At 44.2% G+C, this 19,772-nt stretch overlaps 1 long non-coding RNA gene across 1 annotated transcript in view; it reads right to left on the bottom strand.

Moving 5' to 3' along the window:
- Window positions 1-19,772, bottom strand: part of Gm39488 — an 84,831-nt gene that overhangs the window by 36,188 nt on the left and 28,871 nt on the right. The window lies entirely within an intron of this gene.

Below are 19,772 nucleotides of genomic sequence, written 5' to 3'. Positions count from 1 at the left end.
ATAACAGTCTCAGAGAAAATCAAATATCTAGGATTAAATCTAAACAAGGAAGTGAAGGAGCTCCACAATGAAAACATACCTCAGAAAATCGAGACAAAGACACTAGAAAATGCAAAGACATCCCATGTTCATGGATTGGAACAATTAATATTGTGAAAATAACCATCCTATCAAAAGCATTTATAGATTTATTACAATCCCAATCCGAATCTTCATCTCATTCTTCATAGAAATAGGAAAAAAAACCTTAAAGTTCATCTGGAATCACAAGACTTCAAATAGCCAAAATAATTGAGAGCAAAGAGAAATGTGCTGGGAGAATATATTACCACTTCAGATCAAGACATGTTAACAGAGCCATAGCAATGAAAACAATGTGGTACTGGCAAAAAACAGACATGTAGGCCAATGGAACACAATAGATACAAACATGACTATGTGTAATTGTAGCCATCTAATATTTCATAAATATATGAAAAACATACATTGGAGTAAAAACAGCATCTTCAACATGTCAAAACCATACATTGATTAAAAGACAGCATCTTCAACAAATAATGCTGTGATAAAAAATATAGGGTGTCCATCAGTAGAAGAATGAAATTAGAGTCCATATCTATCATTCTGTAAAAAACCTAACTCCAGCCGGGCATGGTGGTGCACACCTTTAATCCCAGCACTCGGGAGGCAGAGGCAGAGGCAGGAGAATTTGAGTTCCAGGCCAGCCTGGTCTACAAAGTGAGCTCCAGGACAGCCAGGGCTATACAGAGAAACCCTGTCTCAGAAAAAAACCAAAAACAAACAAACAAACAAAAAACAAACAAAACACCAAAAACCTAACTCCATGTGCCTCAAAAACCTACATGTAAAACCTGAGACTGAAGCTGGGTGTGGTGGCGCATGCCTTTTAATCCCAGCACTCAGGAGGCAGAGGCAGGCAGATTTCTGAGTTCGAGGCCAGCCTGGTCCACAAAGTGAGTTCCAGGAAAAACAAAACAAAACAAAAAAACCCTGAGACTGCTAGAAGACAACAGTACCCTCCCCACAGTATATTGTACAATACAGGTGTAGGACCTTCTCAATATGATGCCATTTGCCCAAGAATTATGGACAAGTGGAACCTCAAAAACTTCTACACAGCTAAAGAAATAACCAGATGAAGAGGAAGCCCACATAATGGGAGAGAATCTTTGCCATCTAACAGAAAATTAATATCCAAGATATATAAAGAACTAAAAAAAACCCAACAAAATAAAAAAAAAAAAACCAAGGAATCAAAAAGAAAACAAAACAAAATAGATGACCCATTCAAAAAACAGGCTTTGGATCTAAACAAAATTCTCAAAAGAATTAAAAATATCTAAGAAACATCACAAAAAATGTTCATCATCTCTGGTGAGTAGAGAAATACAAATAAAAATAATTTTGTGATTTCATTTTACCCCAGGCAGGATAGAAAGACCAATAAAATAACTAAAAAAGATGCTTTTTAAAATAAATAACTTATTTTTTTTATGTGCATTGGTGTTTTGCCTGCTTGTATGTCTGTGTGAGGGTGTCAGAAGCCCTGAACCTGAAGTTATGACAGTTGTGAGCTGCCATGTGGATGCTGGGAATTAAACTCAGGTCCTCTGGAAGAGCAGTCAGCACTTTTAACTGCTGAGCTATCTCTCTAACTGCCCCCCCCCGACTCCTTGCCAAAAGATTTCTAAATTGCAAAACTAAAGAAAAAGAACTTCTCCAAACAGGGGCTAGGGAGATAGTTAAACACCTCCTGCACAAGCATGAGGGCCTAGGTTCAAATCCCCAGAGAGCACAGAAAGCCAAGCATGGTAGCAGGGATCTGTAGTCCCAGTGTTCCCGCAGCAAGACGGTCACAAGCTCATGCCTAGGCTAACCTAGCATACACAACAGCCTGTCTTGAACAAGGTAGAAGGCAAGGATTCACATGGGGGCTGTCTTTTGAATTTTACATACATATATATGTGCCCATACTCACATGAAAATGTACAGACTTACCACACACACTACACACAGACACACAGAGACAGACAGACAGACAGACAGACAGACACACACACACAGTCTTGGTTACTGTCCTACTGCTATGAAGAGACACCATGACCATGATGGTTTGAGTATGCTTGGCCCAGGGAATGACATTATTAGAAGGTGTAGCCTTGTTGGAGTAGATGTGTCACTGTGGGAGTTGGCTTAAGACCCTCATCCTAGCTGCCTGGAAGCCAGTATTCTCTTAGCAGCCTTCAGATGAAGATGTAGAACTCTCAGCTCCTCCTGCACCATGCCTGCCTGGAAGCTGTCATGCTCCCACCATGATGATAATGGACTGAACCTCTGAACCTGTAAGGCAGTCCCAATTAAATGTTGTCACTATAAGAGTTGCCTTGGTCATGGTGTCTGATCACAGCAATGAAACCCTAAGATAATGACCAAGACAATTATAAAAGAAAGTATTTAATCAGGGGCCTGCCTATAGTTTCAGAGGCTGAGTCCATTATCATTGTGGAAGCATAGCAGAAGGCAGACAGGAGTTGGGGCACTATCTGAGACCTTGATATCCTGATCCATAAGGCAAAAAGAGACACATGAGCTTTTGAAGCTTCAAAGCCCAGCCCAGCCCCAGTTGACACAGGTCCTCCAACAAGGCTACTCCTCCTAATCCTTCTCAAATAGTGCCCTACCCCTTGATGGCTAAGTATTCAAATAGATGAGCCTATGGGCCATTCTTTTTTTTTTTTTTTTTTTTTTTTTTTAGTTTTCAAGACAGGGTTTCTCTGTATAGCCCTGGCTGTCCTAGAACTCAAACTGTAGGTAGACCAGGCTGGCCTGAATTCAGGAATCAGCCTGCCTCTGCCTCCTGAGTACTGGGATTAAAGGTGTGCACCACCACTGCCTGGCTGGGCCATTGTTATTCAAACCACCGTGTGTGTGTGTGTGTGTGTGTGTGTGTGTGTGTGTGTCCACTGAGGCCAGACAAGAGAGGTTGAGGTCGATTCCCTGGAACTGGAGTGACAGGCCACCTTATGTGGGTGCTGGGAACTAAAGTCAGGTCCTCTATAAGAGCAGTAAGTGCCTCTTAGTGGCGGAGTCTTCCCTCCAGCAGCCACACTGTCCACCCGCACGTTAACTTTCACACACTTTTTAAAGACAGGGTCTTCTCTGTGTGGCCCTGCCTGTCCTGGAACGAACGAACCTTGGAGCCAAGTCTTATCTGTAACTTGCAGATATCTGCCTGTGTCTGCAATGTAGAGTTCTGAGATTAAAGGCTCGCACCACCATGCCTGCACAGCCTGCATGCATTTCCCTAACTACTGTGGGCCACCTCTGCCTCTTGAGGCCTGGCACATTCAGTAAAGTGACAGTAAAGCGATGGAGGGAGGAGCAAGAGAGCCCAGCCTTCAGAGCACTATTTGTGCGGAAGTCTCTGGTTCAGTTCCCAGCATCTACATAGTGGCTCCCAACCATCCTTAACTCCAGTTCCAGGGATCCGACACTCTCTTCTGGCCTCCATGGCACCCAGCCAAAGCACTCAGACACATTAAAAAAGCCGAGCTGGGTGGTGGTGGTGGCTCAGGCCTTTAAGCCCCACCCCCACCCCACCCCCATTCAGGAGACAGAGGCAAGAGGAACTCTGAGCTCAAGGCCAGCCTGGTTTACAGAATGAGTTCCAGGTCAGCCAGGGGGTGTTATACAGAGTAGCCCTGTCTTGGAAAAACAAAACAAACAAACAAACAAACAAACAAACAAAAACCCTGATAATAACAATTCTTAAAAAAAGAAACCAGTGGGCTGATCACTGATGGTCCTGTGTGAAACTGGCCTGGTATCTCTTAGCACTCACTCCTCTCTTAGCTCCTCCCTCCTGTCTCCCTGAGCCCGCCTCCTTCCCTGCAGTTCACATGCTCTCCGTTCTCTGCTTGCTCCTTCTTCCTGTCTGGCTTTATTTCATTTCTACTGTCTTTAAGTTGGAAGATCGAAGTGTTAAATGAGTGTTGTGCCTCAGCAGTTGCCATGGGTTGTGAGACACCATCCACAGCCAGCTGCCCGGGGCCTTTTCTTCTGCTGAGGACTGAGCTGTCACCTGCCCTCTCCTTTCTGCTCATCCCTCTCCCTTCTCCCATGTCTCTCCCTTCTCTAACTAGCCTCTAGTGACAGTTCACATTGGGGAAACAGGACTTTGCCCCTCCTCGCAATCTGGGCGACAAATAGACCATGAAGTCTCCATAGCTACACCACGGTCAAGTTGAGAGGCCCAGAAGGTCCTTGAGAGGCCAGGCCATCCTGGGTGAAAATCATGGCAAACAAGTGATTCATGCGTCCTGCCATGTGGAAGGGGTTTTTAGAAGTCTCCTGGATGACTGGGCTTCATTATGCACCCTCTGGGTTTTTTTCCTGTGATCCCCTTCTCAGGCAACCCAGGTGAGAAAGAACTCCAGTTGCTCCCCTTGCTGCCTCTGGCTACACAGCCTGGAGAATGCTCTCCCCTCCCTTGTCTTTCTAGGACACACTTTGCTGTGTTAGGAGCTGGATTTCTTGCACATTAGAGCTCACATTGGTTCCTGAAGGCCCATCCCTTCATCTAATAAGCTACCCACAGCCTGTTGTGTCGGATTCTCTTTACAGTTACATGAGACAAGAGAGCTCATGTTCGAGGACGCGCTCATTCCTGGACTTTATAGCATTCTTCTGTATGATAATGCATTGTACACTAGCAAAGTTACGAAGACTATAACCATGTCAGGCCCTGGAAACATTCCAAAGAAGTAATGCAAAGCCCAAGAAATCACTCAGGAAAAAGAAGGGTACAATCTCCTCCTAGTTTAGGCATACGGATGAAGCTTTAAAAAGACACCAATATAGACCCCAACTCAGCAGACAAGAAAGGCCTCGTTACTGTGGATTCTACTGCCTAACAACAGGCTGCAAACATCAGAAGAAAATTACAAATTAGGACAGGGCATTAAACTTCTAGAGGAAGCCTGGTTAATGAACTCTTTAGAGTATTTACTAATAAAGGCAAGACAGAGGAAGCTAACCAAGATAAAAGGTTGGCTAAAACATTCCCGGCTTTATCTTCCTTAATCTATGTGTGTCTCAAAGTTATCCCACCAAAAAGCCTTCACTAAAGCTTAGAAATTGCCTACAGTCTCTGAGGCCCAATCAGTGCACCTTTTGTTCCATGGAGGGTTATTAGCAATGGGAATGCCCTGACCTTTCCAGTCAGGTGCAACCACAGGGCAACCTGAACCAAAGGCCCCTCGTGGCCTCATGGTGAGATGATCTGCAACGCAATAATGGGGCTGGAGCATCGCACCATCCCAGGAATTGAAGTTGACATCACATATAAAGAGCCTTGCTCATCCTAAAGGCAACACGGAGAAAGGTAATTCTTTTAAACAGGGGATGAAGATAGAGGCTCTCTCCGTCTAGAATTGTCATTTTCCTCTTTTGTTAAAAACCAAACTAAACCACAACAACAACAAAAATCAAGCCAGCATGGTGGTGCATAGGTTTAATCCTAGCCCTCTGGAGTCAGAGGCAGGTGTTCGAGGCCAGCCTGATCTACCAAGCAAGTTCCAGGACAGCCAGAGCAACAGAGGGAAGTCCCAGCCAGTGTGGGTCTGCACATCCCTGCCCACCCCCAGACTGCATTCTTTTTTTTTCTTTTTTTTATTTTTTTGGTTTTTCGAGACAGGGTTTCTCTGTGTAGCCCTGGCTGTCCTGGAACTCACTTTGTAGACCAGGCTGGCCTCGAACTCAGAAATCCGCCTGCCTCTGCCTCCCGAGTGCTGGGATTGAAGGCGTGTGCCACCACGCCCGGCACCAGACTGCATTCTCATCAGGGTTTCTTGTGTCCTTCCGCTGTGGCAGTGACGACTGTGCCTAGCCGGGGCTGCCATAGCTCCTAGGTATTTTCTACAGGACCACCTGCGTGGGCAGCCAAACCAGCTTCACAGTATCAATAGAGCAGTTCTTTGAAGAAAAAAAAAAAAAAAGAAAAGAAAAGAAAGAAAAATCAAAACAACAAAACAAATACAAAGAAAAGCAAACAAACAAAAATTCCATGTACTCCAAGTGGTTCTCTCTGCTACTGCAAGTTAATATACAGTCATCATTCAAGGGGGGGGAAGGTCATTTTAAAGCCAAGCTGCTAGTAGTAGGTATAGCTGCTTCACCGTAAGTTACACACAATTTACAGTGTAAATCTGTAAGTTTCCCTTCGGGTAGTTCATGCTATATGGTAGTATCTTTGAAGTTGTTTGTAGGTGTGTATGGGTACTATATGTATGTGTGCTGTATACATGCGAGCATGCACACTTACGAGTCTGTATGCATGTATGCGCATGCTGGAGGAAGACACTCAATTGCCTTCTTGCCTTGAGACAGGATCTCTCCCTGACATTTTGGCTCGGCTGATTGATTGAACAGACTCCGAGGCTCCACCTGTCTCCATCTTGCAGCACGGAGGATACAGCCGTGCACAGACAAACACAGACATGCACATCTGTCGGTGTGGAGATTTGAACTCAGGCCCTCTTGCTTGTACAGCAAGTAGTCTCACCCACTAATCCATCTCCCAGCCTTGAACTCCTGATCCTTCTGCCTCTACTTCCAAAGTGCTGGAATTCCAGGAGTGCACTACCACATCCAGTTGCCTTTCGGTTTGCGAGACTTAAGTTGTTGGGGTTTTGTTTTGTTTTGTTGGGTTTTTTGTTTGTTTTTTTTCGAGACAGGGTTTCTCTGTATAGCCCTGGCTGTCCTGGAACTCACTCTGTAGACCAGGCTGGCCTCGAACTCAGAAATTCACCTGCCTCTGCCTTCCAAGTGCTGGGATTTTTTTCTTTTCTTTTTTTTTTTCTCCTTTTTTTTTCTTTTCTTATTTTACTAGATATTTTCTTTATATACATTTAAAATGCTATCCCAAAAGTTCCCTCCACCCTCCTCCCCTATCTGCCCACTCCCGCTTCTTGGCACTGGCATTCCCCTGTACTGGGGCATATAAAATTTGCAATACCAAGGGGCCTCTCTTCCCAATGATGGCCGACTAGGCCATCTTCTGCTACATATGTTACACAGTAAGGTTTTTTTTAAAGATTTGATCCTCTTTTAGAGACATTTACAAAAGGTTGGCTTGAATCAAACAAAGATTCAAGCTGGACACGATGGCCATCTTTAATTCCAGCCCTCAGGAGTCAGAGGCAGGCACATCTCTTGAGTTCAAAGTCAGCCTGGTCTACAGAGCAAATTCCAGGACAGCCACGGCTACAAAAAGATATTCTGTCTCAAAATAAATTTTTTTAAAAAAAAGTATATATACAAAGGTTTTTAGCTGGGTGCAGTGCTGGATATCTACAGGCCCAGTCTCAGTACTGAGGCTGAAGCAGGAAGGCTGCACAGTTGAGGTCAGCCTGGTATACAGCCGAAACCCTCGTCTCAAAAAACTAACATGATTTTGTGTTTTGTCAAGATAATTGCTTGTTTCAGGTTGCTCTGCCTGATTAGTTTTCTTGTGTTTGTGGTGGGTTTTGGTATTTGTTTGTTTATTTGTTTTTGAGACCAGGTTTCTCTGTGTAGCCCCAACAATCTTGGAACTCTATAGATGGGCCTTGGCCTTGAACTCACAGGGACCTGCCACCTCCGCCTCTGCCTGGAATGAAAAGGTGGGAATTAAAAGCGTGCACCCTCACCTCCTGACACTGTTGTTTTGAGAGCTTCCCACTTTAGCCTGGCCTTGAACTCAAAGTAATCTTCTTGTCTCAGCCTCCCAAATACCAGGATAACAGGCATGAGCCAGGGTGCCTGATTTCCGATGCTTTCCTTGTGCATACTCATGTGTATTCAGATGCCCGTGAACGTGTCAGTGTGTTCACATGGAAGGCCAAAACTGATGTTGAATGTCTTCGCCAATCATTTTCCACTTTACTGAGGCAGGTTCTCAGGGAACCTGGAGCCTGTCGATTTGGACTAGTCTCACCTGCCACCCTGTTCCAGGGATTCTGTCCCCATCCTTCTACTTGCTGGCATGATAGGTAGACAATATGTCTGTACCACTATGCTCTTGATGACTAGGGAGTGGAGTCTTATGAAAGTCAAGGTTATGGGGTGTGGTGGTACACCCTGTTAAGTCCCACATCAGGCAGCTCACAATGCCTCTGCAGCCTGCGTTCAAGGGGATCTAGTTCTCACTTCTGGCCTACACACACAGACACACAGACACACGGACACACAGGCACACAGACACACTGACACACTGACACACAGGCACACAAAGAAAAAAGTTATCTTTTAAAAACCAAAGTCAGTTGAGTGCAGTGGCATGTGCCTTTAGTCCCAGTGCTTGGGAGGCAGAGGCAGGAGAATCTCTGTGACTTCAAGGCTAGTCTGGTCTACTTAGTAAGCTCCAGGACAGCCATGGCTACACAGAGAGCTCCTGTCTCCAAAATGTTAATTAATTAAAAAAATAAAACTAAAGTAAAACATTTATTCAAGTACATAATTATTGTAAAGTTCTGAGACTAATTCCTTTACAACTATGGTTAAGTAAACAACTACTGACTTAGGTGTTCTGGGATATTTGAAATTCTACATATCTGTTGCTACACATATATACACGCACATACACATCTTGAGGCTAAATTAGGATATGTGTCTAAGTTTTTCCAAGTGTTAGGCAAAAGTTTGTGTGTTAAAAGTGTGTAGGTTTAATACATTAAGGCAGTCAATAATATTCTCTAAACATGATGCATTGTGTGAAAACCTTAAACACATCATTACTAAACCATCTGACATTTCTGCTGTATATTTAGTAAAATTCAGGATTATCGGCTTGTTTTATTTTTAATTATGTGTCCATACTTAATTATTTGAGTATATATATATATATATATATATATATATATATATATATATATATATATATATATCTGTGTAGGAGCATTGTAGACATGAGTACAGGCCCTTGGAAGCCAGATCCCTCAGCTAAACCATCTCTCCAGCTCCTTGTTTTGTTTTATGAGACAGGGTTGTGTTACATAGTACTGGCTGATCCAGAACTTGCTATGTAGATCAAGCTTGACTAAAACTCACCACATAGTCAAAACTGGCCTTGAACTCCTGGTTCTCCTGCCTCTACCTCCAATATACCATCATGCCCCAGTCAGGTGCCATTTGTATACTTCTCACACTTAAAATCTGGCCTGCAGCAAGATGTGGCAGCTTATATCCATGAGTCAAGCACACGCACCCCCAAGTCTGACACGAGAGGATCACCAGAAGTTGGAGGCCAGCTTAGGCTGGCCTGTAGTGTATGGTTCTGTCTCAAAAGAGAAAAAAAAGGAGAAAAGGAGTAAAGAAAGTGTAAAAAGCTTTGGGCTAGGGGTACAGCTCAGTTGATAGATCACTTGCCTAGCATGTGCAAGGCCATAGGTCTATTATTAAATCTGGGGGAATCACATCATGTACCCCAACTCAGGTGTGGCCATCTGTTGTCAATAAGCTATTTAAAAGAGGCAAATTAAAAGTGAAAAGCAGAGCCGGGCGTGGTGGCGCACGCCTTTAATCCCAGCACTCTGGAGGCAGAGGCAGGCGGATTTCTGAGTTTGAGGCCAGCCTGGTCTGCAAAGTGAGTTCCAGGACAGCCAGGGCTATACAGAGAAACCCTGTCTCGAAAAAACAAAACAAAACAAAACAAAACAAAACCCAAAAAGTGAAAAGCAAAAAAAAGTGATTTAGTCAATCAGGCCACATTGGGAAGAGGGATAAAGACCTCAATACAAGTGCTTCCTTCGAATAGCTTCAATTCTACCAGACCAGTCCCAATTCTACCAGACCAGTCCCAATTCTGAGCTGGCACATGGTGTCTATGTCTGAAACAAAAGGATAAATACAGTGACCGTAGGGATGGCAGCTACAATATAGTGTGGGGTACCACACCTAAGAATCATTTTCCATGGCTCTTAGTTACTGTTGGAAGGGGTGGGACAAGCAACTCCATTTCACTGGCTTGAGACAGGCTCCCATCAGGAGGTCTACACTGGCCTCAAATTTGGGATCTGCTTGTGTCAGCTTCCCAGGCAAGTGCTACCATGCCTACTGTGACTTTATTTTCAGTCTGACCATCTCTCTACCCCCCATCTCTGAACAAATATTTTCTGAAGACATTGCTAATTGACCATCTGGTGGTTTGCTTTCCAAAGTCCCATGATGCCAGGCAAAGACTCCTTCTGGTTGGTCTGCTTTGAACCGCTTTGGGAGCGTAAATGACAGATGTCAGGAGCTAGAACTAGTCAGCCTTTCAGGCCTGATTTAAACAACTGGGATATAGAGGGATTGGCTCCGAGGTCAGGTACACCTGAGGTCCATTCACTTGTCCTGTGGCTAATGTCCTGGTGTCTCAAAAATGCTGTTCGGGTTCATTTGTCAAAAGCCTGACTTCTGTAGAACGTTAACAGACAGTTCACTTATAAGGCTCTGCAAAACAGAGTTAGTGGGCTGGAGAGATAGCTCAGTGGTTAAGAGCACTGACTGCTCTTCTGAAGGTCCTGAGTTCAAATCCCAGCAACCACATGGTGGCTCACAACCATCTGTAACAAGATCTGATGCCCTCTTCTGGAGTGTCTGAAGACACCTAGAGTGTACTTACATATAATAAATAAATAAATCTTAAAAAAAAAAAAACAGAGTTAGCAGGTATTTCGCAACCAGTAACTATAACACAGTACACAAACACTAGTTGGGGCTGGAGAGCTGGCTCAGTGGTTAAGAGCCACTTACTGGCTGGGCATTCTCATCCAATTTAAGCCAAGTGCAGTTGGTTTCAGGAGCCAGTGACTAGAGGGCCCAGTTTAGATACACATCTCCACATGTGTCGAGTCAGATCCATAGGATATTATATGTGCCACAGTCAACTCAAAACAGTTGATTTCAAAGCAGTCATTCAAAGACCATAACACAAACGGATCCTTAAATGAAGCTGTACTTTAAGACAATTTTCTAAGCAGCCAACAGGTTTGAAACACAAACAGCAGAACATATTTTTTTTAAAAAGTCTTTTTTAGCCGAGCGGGGTGGCGCATGCCTTTAATCCCAGCACTTGGGAGGCAGAGACAGGTGGATTTCTGAGTCGGAGGCCAGCCTGGTCTACAGAGTGAGTTCCAGGACAGCCAGGGCTATAGGGAAACCCTGTCTCGAAAAACCAAAAAAAAAAAAGTCTTTTTTAACAAAAAATAAAATGTTGTTTTAGGTTTACCATATAGAACAAAACAATCCCTTTCAGAAGGTAGCAGGCAGTCATGTATGGGATGCAGTACATATTGTTTCCAATCGATAAACACCACAGAAAGCAGAGACTCTTTTCAAAACAGCCACCCTCATCTATCCCCTAGCACCTAAGAGCTAAATAACTAAGGCAAAGGAGCTGTTCTTCTAATAGCAAGAATTACAGGGTTTGGAAAAATGAAAACTTTCTAAAGTAGCTTGACTGTGGTCTCTAGAATCACACACATAGTTAGATGTAAACTCCAGACGGCAGACACGCTCCACATTTTAAAACCAATTAACTGGTTTTAAATCAGTACTTAATTAAAATATTGAGATGTTAATTCTAAGGGAAGAGCGATCAGAAGTAGATAGTAGGGAGCACAGAAAAAGCTATCGCAGAAACTGGGTTTTACACGAAAGCTTACATTCAATTTAAACTGGGCTATTTAGGCCGCGTTCACCCTTGCTCACCTGTAGGGCTCTCTCTCCCTCAAAATGATAAGAACCCATGGAGGGCCTCCCATTTGTTGCCTTTTCAAAAGCAGCCTCGTGTAACCTCCTTCGGGGGAGCACTGCAGTTGGGAGCTGCATTAGCCAAGCACAGCCGGTCTGGGTTTTTAGTAAGACCTGCTATAATATATATACATAGCTCCTGTGGGATCTTAACAAGCAGAATGGAAGAAAAGGAAAAAGAGACAGCATCGCAGATTTCTTTTTTCCAGGACACGGTTTCTCTGTAGCCCTGGCTGTCCTGGACTCCCTCTGTAGACCAGACTGGCCTCGGACACGATCTGCTTGCCTCTGCCTCCCAAGTGCTGGGATTAAATGTGTGCGCTGCCACCACTGCCACTGCCACCTGGCAGCATAACGAGGTTCTTTCTTTTTTTTTTCTTTTAAGATTTATTTACTTATTTTATGTATGTGAGTACACTGTCTTCAGACACACCAGAAGTAAGCATTGGGTCCCATTACAGATGGTTGTGAGCCACCATGTGGTTGCTGGGATTTGAACTCAGGACCTCTGGAAGAGCAGTCAGTGCTCTTAACCTCTGAGCCATCTTTCCAGCCCCACAATTTTCAATACATGATGAGATGCTTGGCAGGAAGTGTAGTCTATTGTAACACCAAGCTTTCCAAACACCGAGTCCCAGTACTCCACAGAAACATAACCATTTGAACAAAACAGAAAGATGCACAGGAGAAGATGTAGAAGGCAGCTCATTTTCTATCAAAAAAAGGTCTGGAGCTGGAGAGATGGCTCAGCGGTTAAGAGCACTGACTGCTCTTCCAAAGGTTCTGAGTTCAAATCCCAGCAACCACATGGTGGCTCACAACCATCTGTACAGCTACAATGTACTCATATCCATAAAGTAAATAAATACATCTTTTTTTAAAAGTCAGAAAATAGCCTCTAATCCCAGAACTTGGGAGGCAGAGGCAAGCGGATTTCTGAGTTTGAGGCCAGCCTGGTCTACAGAGTGAGTTCCAGGACAGCCAGGGCTATACAGAGAAACCCTGTCTCGAAAAACCAAAAAAAAAAAAAAGTCAGAAAATAAAATGCAAGCTATCAAATGGACTTAGCAATGACACTCTCAGCTACATCACAAGGACAACTTCCCTATAAATATCAGTGCTGAGCATAGTAATCCAGTGAACATGATCTAACATTCCACATTTGTGAACGACATAGTTTTTATTGGAACAAATCAGACTACCATTTATAAAGGAGAAAACCAACTTTTTAAAAGTGAGGTGTCATCAGGCCGCAGGCTTCCCCCACCGACTTGCCTGCCACCATTACTGATGTGCAAACTAAGCTTTTCCTGTCCTGGTGCCCTAACTTCAGTATGTTTCCAGACACACGATTTTGCTAGGCTTGAAGATATTCCACGACAGACAGAGCAAATCACAGCCTTGGAGGAACGGTCACTGGAGAAAGAACAACTCATGAAAACATGGAACATCCCCCCATCTATTCTCACCATAAAAACCCTTGAGACTATCACACCCACTTCGGGAACTGGGGCTGCATATGGTTTCTAACTTCATTTTCCCAGGCCAGGACTCCATAAGCCCATCTCCTGCAGGGACCAATAAGAACCCTGCTTTGGAGCCCTCACCTCTCTTTTTCTTTTTCCCATACTAATTGGTCCTTGGATTTCCTTCTGAGCCTTGTTGTCATATCCCCGTATCAGACAGATTAAGAGCCAGGGCTAGAGAACACTAGCAACACATTTAGATACTAAAGCACATTATTTACAAATGGTTTATTGTCTCTGAGTAATTCTTTCAAAGTGAAAGTTAGTCCTCTCAACATTGTCAATACATTTGAAATAAACTAAGGCAAAACATCTGTTGGTACAGGTCAACCCTGAAGTTAATCTTCTTGCTGTACACTTTAAGTTTCTCTAGTAACCACTGTTCAGATATTGTGGACACTCAATAAAAATATGTTAGCTCTCTTTAGGTTGTCTTTCATAAATGTTGTAATCAGATTATTCTTCAACCTATCTTCATAATTAATATTTGAAAGCACCAAGCCCAAATCATTTTACAAGGGAAGCTTAAAATTTATGTTTCTGCCACATGTGGTGGCACACATCTTTGATGCCTGTACTTCAGAAGCCAAAGTGGGTGGATCTTTGTAATTTCAAGGCTAATCTGGTCTACATAGCAAGTTCTAGGCCAACTCTGTCTCAAAAACAAGCCAAAACAAAATAATATTTTAATTCATGTTAAATAAGCTTACCCAGGTGAAGTCTAGAAATGAATTACCTTTTCTTTACATTTTCCTTTTCTTTGTTTTTGTTTTTGGTTTTTTCGAGACAGGGTTTCTCTGTGTAGCCCTGGCTGTCCTGGAACTTACTCTGTAGACCAGGCTGGCCTCGAACTCAGAAATCCACCTGCCTCCCAAGTGCTGGGATTAAAGGTGTGTGCCACCACTGCCCGGAACATTTTCCTTTTCTTAAAAAAAAATTATTTATGTGCATTGGTGTTTTGCCTCCATGTATGTCTGAGTGCCAGATCCCTTAGAGCTGGAGTTACAGACAGTTGTGAGCTGCCATGTGGGTGCTGGGAATCGAACCCAGGACCTCTGGCAGAGCAAGCCAGTGCTCTTAACCACTGAGCCATCTCTCCAGCCCCGCCGTGTTTTCTAAATCCTTGGATTTTAGCTTTAAGGAATAGATACAGAATCAATTGCTTCTGTGTAGGACAAAATGAACCAAAGCACACTCACATGAACAGAGCATGCCAATCACGCTTAGCAGGGCACAGCGAGTTTAGAGCATAAAGCAAAACCGAAGTGGCCAGGGTTTTCTTCACAAGCTCCAAGGACAGGGATTGTTGTCTCCCACCCCATTGCTGTCTTCGGAATTATTTATAAAAGATCAATCAGCTTTGAGTCTCAATAGGCTACCAAACTAGTACAGAGAATACTTTCCTGGTTATATAAACCATGGTATTGAGACCTACCTATTCCAAATGGTTCCACCGAACCACAAGTGACTCAAGAGCACTCAAACCTGTCCTGTTATATGACACATGCCCTAATCAACTTTATGGGCCTGTCTCTTTAAGACACTTGTAAATTTAGAAACCCAAGCCACCTTCTCTCCTCCAGCTGACAGGAAACAGAACGTGCCTCCCTGAAGCTTCCAATCACAGGACCCTATCTTTGTGGTCCTTGACTTTGAATTCTGCTCAGGTCCCCAATACTTTTGAGAGCTCTCTGCTTTGCCACCATTCTCTACGTTACAATAACCGTAACCCAATAGTCTTCGACACAAGAGTATCCAAAACAAAATCATTCACCAAATGGCAGCAGGGAATGAATCAAAAGAACTCCAAATTGCTCCAAAGATCCCAAAGGCAAAAAGGCAGGCAAAAGCTGGTCGGTGAGAGACTTACCAAAGGTCAGATTTGTGCAGAATCTAAGACAAAGTCCAAACTCATTTGCCTGCTTCACTGAGTCGAGTACGAAGCAGCCAATGCTGGCTAAGGGGAAAGAGCGTAATGTCCCTGGAGGAAATGACTCCAGTAAATCTGGAAACTTCCATTTGTCCTTTCTTCTCTCCCTGGGGTCATCACAGTATTAGTAGACACCCCTGAAATGTGTCTTATGATTTTTTTAAAGATTTATTTATTTATTATATATAACTAAGCTGTAGCTGTCTTCAGACACCCCAGAAGAGGGCATCAGAATTCATTATGGATGGTTGTGAGCCACCATGTAGCTGCTGGGATTTGAACTCAGGACCTTCTGAGCAGCAGTCAGTGCTCTTACCCGCTGAGTCATCACTCCAGCCCCCGAAACGTGTCTTTACACCTCCATGAATGCCATTTTGTCACCAAACTTGGGGTTCACAACCTGTGCCCCAAGTCAGGTCCAGACACCCATCTTCAATAAGCCAATTAAAGGAGCCAAATTAAAAGTTGAAAGCAGCCGGGCGTGGTGGTGCACGCCTTTAATCCCAGCACTCGGGAGGCAGAGGCAGGTGGATTTCTGAGTTTGAAGCCAGCCTGGTCTACAAAGTAAGTTCCAGGACAGCCAGGGCTACACAGAGAAACCCTGTCTCGAAAAAAACAACAACAAAAAAAAGTTGAAAGCAAGCTGGGCATGGTGGCGCCTGCCTTTTATCCCAGCACTTGGGGAGGCCAGGGATGGTGCCAATACTTGGGAGGCAGAGGCAGGAGGATCTCTGTAAATTCAAGGCCAGCCTGATCTACATACCAAATTCCAGGCCAGTCCAGAATTACATGGAGACCTTATTTCAACAGCACCCCATCACCCCCAAATGCTGAAAGCAGAAAAGGGAGATTTATTCAATGTGACCACACTGGGAAGAGGGACGTTGTTGTCTAACAAATTTCTCAGCTCTGTCTTTGGAATCCTGAAAGCTTAAATGAGGGTCAAGGCTGTGTATATCTAAGCAGTCCAGGTGAAGGCTGTGCCCCACCCACCCAGCATTATCTGTCTTCAGTTCATCCTATAAGGTTGTCTGACCACTCACTACTGCAAATCTCTTTCTGGGAGACAGGAGACAAGTTCCCCTTATGCCTGGTGTCCTTTTGAATGAGATTTCTGGGGAAATTATCATTTTAGGGGGCCCATTGTTTCAACACTCTGATCATCAGACTAAAAGACACAATCTCTGTAGAATAGCTTCATTTCTGCCAGAGCCATTACAGGTTTAGTGTGCAGTACCACAAAAAAGTAAAATATAGGCTGGGCGTGGTGGCACACGCCTTTAATCCTAGCACTCGGGAGGCAGGGGCAGGTGGCTTTCTGAGTTCGAGGCCAGCCTGGTCTACAAAGTGAGTTCCAAGACAGCCAGAGCTATACAGAGAAACCCTGTCTCGAAAAACAAAAAAGCAACAAAAAAGTAAAATATAGCTAAATTTTGTCAAATGTCCAAACTCACCTGCAAGAAGGCTCGACCCATCCATCTCCTTTCCTGATTCTTCTTAGGATGTGTTGCTAATTAATCTAAAATTCTGCCAACCTACAAAATTTGCTCAAAAGAATACATTTTTTTAAACTAAAAATGAGTGTTTTCAAATGAGAGCTATGGGGGCTGGAGAGATGGCTCAGCAGTTGAGAGCACTGACTGCTCTTCCAGAGGTCCTGAGTTCAAATCCCAGCAACCACATGGTGGCTCACAACCATCTGTAATGGGATCCAATGCCCTCACCTCATCTGGTATGTCTGAGGACAGTTATAGTGTACACATATACATTAATAAATAAAATCTTTTTTTTAAGAGAGAGCTATGGTATAGAACTACCAGGGAAATGGGCTCAACATAGGAGCAACCATCCTCAGGTCTTTTTTTCTTTAAGATTTATTTATTTATTTATTTAATGTATATGAGTACACTGTTACTATCTTCAGATGCACCAGAAGAGGGGATCAGATCCCATTACAGATGGTTGTGAGCCACCATGTGGTTGCTGGGAGTTGAACTCAGGACCTCTGGAAGAGCAGTCAGTGCTCCTAACTGCTGAGCCATCTCTCTAACCTTCCCCGCCCTCAGGTCTTTCTAGGTCAAAGTATCTCTGACACAAAGAAATGACAAAGTTCCAAGTGAAGCCCAATTCTCCCACTTCAAGAATAGTGGGATTGACCTTGGTTTTCCACAGCTTAAAGGCCAAAGTCGAAAATGATAAACGGGCTCAAAAGACAGCCAGTATCTTGGCCCTCACTCTCTGTGCTCAGCTTGAGTCCAGAAGATATCAGTGGACCTTCTAATAGGGCCAGCCAACTCAGGGCAGTCCCTATTTTAGAGACAAGAGGCTAAAAATTAAAAAGAAAATTTAAAAAAGCAGAATCTGTTACTCACTCACTAATCAACCCGATTGCTTGAAGCCTGGCTCAGTGACTTAAGTGTGATGTCTTTTTTTTTCTTTTTTAAAGATTGGTTTCTTTATGGGAATAAGAGCTGACCCAGGAGTTCAGAGCACCTGTTGCTCTTGCAGAGGACCCACTACCCATATAGGGCCTCACAACCATCTGTACCTCCATTTCTTTCTTTCTTTTTTTTTTTTTTCAAGACAGGGTTTCTCTGTGTAGCCCTGGCTGTCCTGGAACTCACTCTGTAGACCAGGCTGGCCTCGAACTCAGAAATCCACCTGCCTCTGCCTCCCAAGTGCTGGGATTAAAAGCGTGTGCCACCACGCCCGGCTTGTACCTCCATTTCTAAGGAACCCAGTGACTTCTGACTTTTGAGGGCACAGACCTTAAACACAGTATACATACTTATGTGTAGTATAGGCAAAGCATTCTCATACAAGTTAAATCAATATTAAAATGCTGGGAATCAAATTCAGGTCCTCTGTAAGATGAGTACGGTGGCTCTTAACCACTGAGCCATCTCTCCTGCCCCTGACTTGCCATGTCTTATATAAAGCCTAACTCTAACAGACCCTTGGAGCCTTGCCCTAATGGCCAGAATTAAGGGCGGCAAATAGTGTTGTAAATCTCCCTAAGAAGGCAGTGGTTGCCACTACCTATTCATATATAATTCCAAACAAATGGCCCATGGACACAAAGCTGGGAAATTTAACTGTTATAAAAGGAGGCTGTTTCCTCTTGGGGCGTAATTCTGAGAATTTCCCTGCTGTGTTTCTTTTTTTTTTTTTTTTTGGTTTTTCGAGACAGGGTTTCTCTGTATAGCCCTGGCTGTCCTGGAACTCACTCTGTAGACCAGGCTGGCCTCGAACTCAGAAATCCGCCTGCCTCTGCTTCCTGAGTGCTGGTATTAAAGGCATGCGCCACCACCGCCCGGCTCCCCTGCTGTGTTTCTATGGCATAGCCCAGGCTGATCTTAAACTCACTGTTTACGTCTTAGAAATTTTACACCTGGAACTCACAAAGATCTGTCTGCCCCCACCTCCTATACACTGCCGCTGAAGGGTGTGTGCTACCCAGAAGCCTCTTCCGAGCTCATGTGGTTCTGAGAAATACCATCACCAGTCAGTCACAAGTATGAAGTTGGTTTGAGGTATGAATGCGAGTCTGCTCAGCAACCGGGTCATGCATAGACTAGTAGCCTGCCTTCTAGGATGCCTCCCTCACCCCGCTCTCCTCCATTACACCCCTCATGATGGCTCTTGGGCCTCTCCTGGAGACCTCTGCGCCATGTTTGACTTTGATGGCTTCTACTAGGCACACGACGGAGAACAGCTAGAGAGGAAGTATGCAGCACCTACATTCCTGGGAGTGAAGCCCTTCGCAAAAGGTAAAGGATGGGGCCAAGAAGGGACTCCATGGGTAGGAGACCCCAGATACCACTTTGCTTGTCTTATTCCTTTTCCTGGTCTTTGCCTTCTCTTTGGCTTTCAGCTTTGCCTTTTCATTTAATTGAAGAAAAGGGGTTGGTGGATAGGGGAAAGGAACCAGCCCAAGAAACCTGTTTTTCTTAACACTTGGGAAGCAAAGAGGGGCAGATCTCTGAGTTTGTGGCCAGCCTGGTCTACAAAGTGAGTCCAGGACAGCCAGGGCTATACAGAGAGAGAAACCCTGTCTAGACTCCTCCCCACCCCAAGCATTTTTAGATGTATTTTCTGTCTGGGAGTATTTCACCTGCATACATGTCTGCGTAGTCCGTGCTTATCCAGTGTCTATAGAGGCAAAAAGAAGGTGTCGGATACCCCAGATTTAGGGTTACTGATGGTTGTGAGCCACCATGTGGATTCTGGGACCCAAACCCAACTCCTGCAAGAACAGTAGGTGCCCTTAACTGCTGAGCCAGCTCTCCAAACACTAATATAAGTTTTAATAAAGAAGGCTAGTGAGTTGGCTCAGCTCAGCTGGTGCACCTACACATAACACACATAAAATAAGTTTTAAAACTTTATACTGGGCTGGGTGGTGGTGTCACACATCTTTAATCCCAGGGAAGCAGAGACAGATCTCTGAGTTCAAGGCCAGCCTGGTTTACAGAGTGAATTCCAGGACAGCTAGGAGAGAAACCCTGTCTCAACCCCTGCCC

This window comes from Mus musculus, chromosome X, assembly GCF_000001635.26.
Source record: "Mus musculus strain C57BL/6J chromosome X, GRCm38.p6 C57BL/6J".
Classification (NCBI taxonomy): Eukaryota; Metazoa; Chordata; class Mammalia; order Rodentia; family Muridae; genus Mus; species Mus musculus.
This window is presented reverse-complemented; position numbering and strand designations above follow the sequence as displayed.